We start from the raw sequence: 7,001 nt of genomic DNA, 5'->3' as shown, positions 1-7,001 counted from the left end.
AATTTATCAGAGAATGTAATAAATGGTGGTATTTCTAGGCAGAATAGCAGTTACTATAGTAAAATCTAACTTTCTTTTTCATCCCTTCAATTTTTTTCCTACATTGTCTAATAATTCAGATTATTAGAAAAAGCATTGTTGACTATCAGTGTTTGACCATGTGAGGCTACCAGAAAAATGCAGAACTCTTAATTCATTGTCATTTGAGCTGTAGGTAAAAATTCAGGTCAAAACCCACTGTTTTTATGGACCACTTTGCAAGGAATATTGTATATGTTTCACTCCTATCATTGATCCTCTGAGCAACCATGCTTGTCCTCTACCTCTTGCTCTTTCCTACTTTCTACAGAATTATAGAGGGCAGCTATTACTACATTCAGAATGTCTCTATGGTTTTCATATTCCTTTGGTACAACATTTAAGGAGCAGCTGGGAGCAGTGAGATTCAAATAAGCAATCAATCACAGTAACTGTCATAGAGTCACTCCTCAGCACCCTATCTTTTATAGCCCTTTTCTTGTTTAGGAAAGCAAATGATCCTTGTTATTGGGGACACAAGGTAAAAATATAACTTTGGTGTAAAAACCCTGGATTTAGATATCATAGTATATAGGCAGAGCCTGGGATTTCCCCTGTATACCAAGTGTCAGTAGCTTATGTGACATCTACTTTGAGATGGTTGAAAATGTGAGTCGAGCTTGATTCAATTCTAGCCTTCCCCCTAGACTGGAGGAAAAGAAACAGATTAATTACTTGCTGTGTGTGATCAAATGGAAATGTCACAGGATGTAGCTTTCTGGATGATAGTATCAGATGAAATACTTAGAGAATAGATTCGTAGAGAATACATAGACTTTCATTAAATAAAACTAAAAAATATTTAGAAACTTACTGATATCTATTTAGCTTTATATCACTTGATTTGATTTTTGTAGCACTTCATTTTACAGATGAAAAGCATTGACTTAGTGATGTCCTATGGATTAATTTGATTTAGTGGTATAGCCTCATTTTATTATTTTAAATTCCTATGCTCCATGTTATGCAGTCTTGACTTCAAATATCTGTGTTTTCCAATTCAAAGCTATTCTTCCATAATTGTGAAAGTATTGGAATTTAGAAATTTCTAGGAAGCGTCTAGTAAAACCCAGAAAAAATTGTGAACTGAAATTTTTAAAAAATTAAGGAAGGTTTAAAAGCATCCTAAACACATAATATAAAAAATGTATATTTTGTCATACTTAGTTTTCTGTTATATTTTGACTAGGGATATGATGAAATTATGTCTTCAGTGGCATACATATACATATATATGTATGATAAATCAAGATGACTTATATCTTGAAAAATGTGTGCTTGAAATTTATAGAGATTTTAAACTAGTAAAAGACAAAATCATATTGGAAACATCAAAACCATAATTTGATTCATATTTTAATAACAATAATTAGAATTAAAACTTATACAGATGATAACTTTATAGTTTATAGGGCTGGACCGATAGCACAGCGGTAGGGTGTTTGCCTTGCACGCAGCCAACATGGCCGACACGAGTTCGATTCCTCCTCCCCTCTCAGAGAGCCCAGCAAGCTACCGAGAGTATCTCGCCCACACGGCAGAGCCTGGCAAGCTACCCGTAACGTATTCAATATGCCAAAACACAGTAACAAGTCTCATGATGGAGACGTTACTGGGCCCACTCGAGCAAATCGATGAACAACAGGAGGACCGTGACCGTGACAGGATTCTAAATTATTTCTATGTAGCTCATACTAACAAGAAGTCATTTTAGTTTAGCATCACTCAGAAGATAAGTGAAATATTTCATCTGCAGTTAAATAGCATCTTTTCTCTCTTTCTGTATAATATCCCTTTTTTCTTGGCAGAGAAATATTCTCTTATTTAGATGGCATAGAAGAATAGATAAATTTTCCTGATATTATGATTATAACATCCATTATAACTCTTTATAAAAGTTAATTTATAAATCATTTATATCTTCCCATTTTAATTCATGCATTAATTATGCAAGGCAGATATTATTTATTGTATTAGTTAAATGGAACGTCTAAGCCCCAAAGAGGTTAATTGATTTGTTCGAAACCACAGCACTATTAAATGGAAAAGCTTTGGTTAAATTTTTTTCTTTGATTCCTCAGTCCTTGGTATTTTCACTATTTCATTCTTTTTCTAATTTGGAGCAGTTCACTCATCTGTGCTCAGAACTCACTCCTGGCTCTGTGGTCTGGGATCACTCATGGAGGGGCTTGGGTATCCATTTGTGGTACCAGATATAAAACCTGTCTTGATTGTGAGCAAGGCAAGCATCTTACCTGCTGTATTGTCTCTTTGGCACCTTTATAATACATTTTATTTGTACTTTAAAACATTAAAACACTTAGGGCACCTGAAATATTGTACAGCAGATAGGGTGTTTGTCTTGCACCTGGATCACCAAGATTCAATCCCCAGGATTTCAGATGGTCCTCTGGGCATTGCCAGGAGTAATTCCTGAGTGCAGAGCCAGGAGTAACCTCTGAGCACCATTGGGTGTGACCCAGCTAAAAAGAAAAAAGAAAAAACTTTAACATACTTGAAACAACATAGTGTTTGGAATTTTGAGATCTCTTCTCCTAAAGAGTGTAAATTCAGTTAGACATGGATGGAACGATTTGTCTTAAATATTTTATAGTATTTATTTTGTTGAGATTTTGTGAATATTTCTAATAGCTTACCTTCACTTTTCTTCAATGACAATTATGTTTATTCTTTCCTTTAGAAATTAATCCTGTAGGTATGTTTTTGATTATTCTAAATCAATAGGCTATTGAAAATAAATGAATGATTCAGCACATTTACCAATGTTTCTGTAATAATATGTTTCAATCTTTACTGATGATACTAGTCAGTTGGAATGTGACAAACTTAGAGTTTCCCTAGGGTCTTGTTCAGTAGATTTAGTTATTTTGAATAACTATCCAGAATTTACATTTACAGTAAGTCGATACTTCATGGGTACTTCTCATTATAGAAATTTATGGTAAAAAGGTAAAGGCCCTCCTGTTGATCGGCAATTTGCTCGAGCGGGCCCAGTAACGTCTCCATTGGAGACCTTGTTGTTACTGTGTTTGGCATATCAAATACTCTCGGTAGCTTGCCGGGCTCTCCGAGAGGGGCGGAGGAATCAAACTCGGGTCGGAACTTTATCAAATTTGGAATAATGATTTCTATCTGTATAAAAAAGCCATAGTGTTTGAATCAGCCAAATTTGCATTCTAGTCTGTATTCTAGCATTTACTAGGATGAATGACTTTTGGCAAGATGTCTATCCAGATGAACATCAATTTCTTCATTTGTAAAATTCAGTTACTACTAATATCCTCTTGAAAGAATGTGAGATTCTAATAAAAATGCCTAGTAGAATATAGAGCAAAGTGACACTAGATGGTTAGATATATATCCCCTTTACTTCTTCAGAGTGCGTTAAAATAGTTAGAAATATTCTTGGCTGTTGATACAATTTCATGGTGCCAGGGACAGTTTGAGGATATGATTGCCTAGTTACTGGGCAAGAGGATATCTATGTGTGTTTATTCTTATAAAATTTAAGAAAGTCAATAAAATGCATGCATAAGTTAGAAATTACTTGACAGTGGAAAATTTACTTGTGATAACATGAATTTCCTGATATGGATATATATTAGTGTCATGTCCATTATGTACATTATTTTGACTTAGTTTACACCACCATTAAATCTTTTTTTCTTAGCTATTTGTATTCGTTTGGGGTCCAAAAATCTGTATTACCTTTCAAGTTTAGTCCTGAATGACACAGAATTTTGTCTTGTTTTCTTAAGTGCAAAGTCAAGTATTCCTAAACTATAACATATATTACCTTTCAAGTATACTTTATTCCATTCTCATGCCAGTTCCTACATTTACTTTCTTCTTTAGGGTTAATTAAATTCAAAGAGCAGTACAGAAATTGAAACTCTTCCCCATGACCCCTCATTTCCAGCTATGTTGCAATATATTCTTGAACTTATAAGCAGCTCAAGCTTAATTGGCATGGAAGGTATTAACTGCTCTGACTTAGGACATAATCTTTCTGTGTGAAATGGCTCTGAAGAGAGTAGCTAATTTGCCTCCCTGATTACACCCTAACATTTGTCTTATCTTTGTCCTTTCTCAGTGAGGAGGGTAGAGCTAAATGGATGGAAAACCATTTTATGTAGATAAAAAAAAAAGAAAAAGAAGAAGGACTGCCCTATTTTAAGTAAACACAAAACTACAGAAGCTCAGAGGTGCTAAGCAGCAGTGAAGCTCTGATCAAGGGCACCTTGTTCCCTGAACTTATTTCTCACAGGGTCATTCTTCTAGTGCAAGTGTAGTACTGTGAAGACTTCCCTAAACCCCTCCCAAATTGTTCAGGTTTTTTTTTTTTTTGTGAGTGATCTTCAGAGCTTTGGCACCAGAAAGCTTTCCAGCTGATTATACTGTGACATATCAAGTCTCCACACCACAACCTGTTTTTCCACTGAAGTGATGTTCAACCTTAAAGATGTTAATGATGTGTTCCCTTTACTGGGCACTTACTGGATCTCACATTCTAACATTTCCCAGGAACTGCTATTATCTCCATTTTATATATACCTAGAAAGAGGCTCATAGAGGATCAGTAACTTGCCTTGGACACAGAGATAAAATAGACTGAATGTGAAATTATGTTGTCATACTCCCAAATCATCACTTCTCATTAAAAGTGAAGAAAAAATCCCTGTACCTTACCTTGAACATAAGTGGTTAGAACATATGCAATTAAGAATCTGAAATGTCTCCAAACTGCTAAGCCCCATGAATCTTTTATACTCAGTGTAACATATATGGAAAAGGGACTGTCGTATAACATATTATTAATACACCTATAGCTTTTTTATCTGACTATTCCATGGAGTGTTTCACATTAAATTTAGTTGTATTACTAAAATTATTTTTTGTAAAATAAATTTCTATTACTTATTAAGTGTGAATTTCCATACAGGTTGTTTATTTGCATGTATGTCCTTTTAATCCTGGCATAATGATATGTGGAATATCTATATTTCGAATACCCCCTGCATCTTCTTCATATTTTCTAAATAAGGACTCAGAGTTTCCTTCTTATGCTCAATCCACTTTATTAGAATTAGCTTCATTTGTTCTTTAGAAATATCATAGGTAATTTTGGCAAAATTATCACAATAAGTTATTTAGAGTTATTCTACTTATGTTTGTTATTTTCATATCCTAATGCTACTGGGAACCTGATCTTTATAAAATATTTTCAGGCATTAAAATTTCAATTATAAAGGAGATTTAGTGTTACACGCATATAGATTTTGCACGATTATCTATGGTTGGATAGACTGTTTTACTGAGTATTTTGATGCATGGCATTTTACTCAGATGAATGAAAACATTCAACTTAATTTTTATCCTTTTTTAATGTAAAAATTATGCTTCTTAAAACGTTGATAGTCTGTGGTTAAATAAACTGGTACATATACACAATGGAATACTATGCAGATGTCAGGAGAGATGAAGTCATGAACTTTGCTTATAAATGGATAGACATAGAGAGTATCAGGCTAAGTGAAATGAGTCAGAAAGAGAGGGACAGACATATAAGGACTGCACTCATTTGTGGAATTTAAAACAACATAACATGAGGCTGACTTCTAAGGACAGCAGATACACGGGACAGATAGATTGCTCCATAGATGGACGCCCGCTCATGAGCAAAGGGGAGAAAGCAGCTGGAATAGAGAAGGGATCACTAAGAAAAAGATGGCTGGAGGAATCAGTTGGGATAGGAGATGTGTGCAGAAAGTAGATAAAGGACCGAACATGATAACCTCTCAGGGTCTGTATTGCTAATCATAATGCCCAAAAGTAGAGAGAGATTATGGGGAATCATATCTTCCATGGAGGCAGAGGAACGGTGGGCAAGGGGGGTTTTAGTGGGGATATTGATGGTGGGAAATGTGCACTGGTGAAGGGATGGGTTTTTGATCATTGTATGATTGTAACCCAAACATGAAATCTTATAACTATCTCACAGTGATTCAATAAAATTAATAATAAAAAAAAACTTTGATGGTCTGAAGACTAGCTAAAATGTTATTCAGATACTATAAGTGAAACGAGGCTCCTGGGTCAGAGAGAAATAACTGTATTATTTATGTTGAAGCAATATGAAGAATATCATCAGGTAGTATACTAGTTCCCCAAGTACCATAGTTTCAGGGTGACATGAAGGTCAGATAAAATATGCATAGGCAATGGGGCATTTTTTAGAAAAACAAAAACGATTCTGAGTTTAAATATCACTGTCATACCATTATTCATTGATTTGCTCAAGTGGACGCCAGTAACATCTGCATTCATCTTAGCCCTGAGATTTTAGCAGCCTCTCCTTACTCATCCTTCCCTACAGTGTCACATTGGAGGCTCTTTCAGGGTCAGGGTAATGAGACACATCATTGTTACTGTTTTGGCATGTCGAATATGCCTTGAGAGCTTGCCAGGCTCTGCTGTGCCTGCAGAACACTCTTGATAGTTTGCCAGGTCCTCACATGTGAAGGAACTGGCAGAGGAACCCAGGTGTGTGGGTCCTGGGGCTGAGATCTTTAAGCCTGCTCGGATTGGGACTGGGCCTCCTCCACCTAGATCTCCCATTTCCCAGTAGCTAGGCAATCACACCTGCAAACTGCCCCTGGCACCATGAAATTCCATCAACAGCCAAGAACCAGAGACTATAAAGCAAAACTTCTGGAAGTGTGCGGCCACATATGTGAGTTTAAGTAAAGGTAAAAGGTAAAGGTAAGGTAAAGGCCCTCCCGTTGATCGTCGATTTGCTTGAGCGGGCCCAGTAACGTCTCCATTGGAGACTTTGTTGTTACTGTGTCTGGCATATCCAATACTCTCGGTAGCTTGCCGGGCTCTCCGAGAGGGGCGGAGGA

The sequence above is a fragment of the Sorex fumeus genome, unplaced genomic scaffold, assembly GCF_029834395.1.
Source record: "Sorex fumeus unplaced genomic scaffold, SorFum_2.1 ptg000034l, whole genome shotgun sequence".
Taxonomy (NCBI): Eukaryota; Metazoa; Chordata; class Mammalia; order Eulipotyphla; family Soricidae; genus Sorex; species Sorex fumeus.
This window is presented reverse-complemented; position numbering follows the sequence as displayed.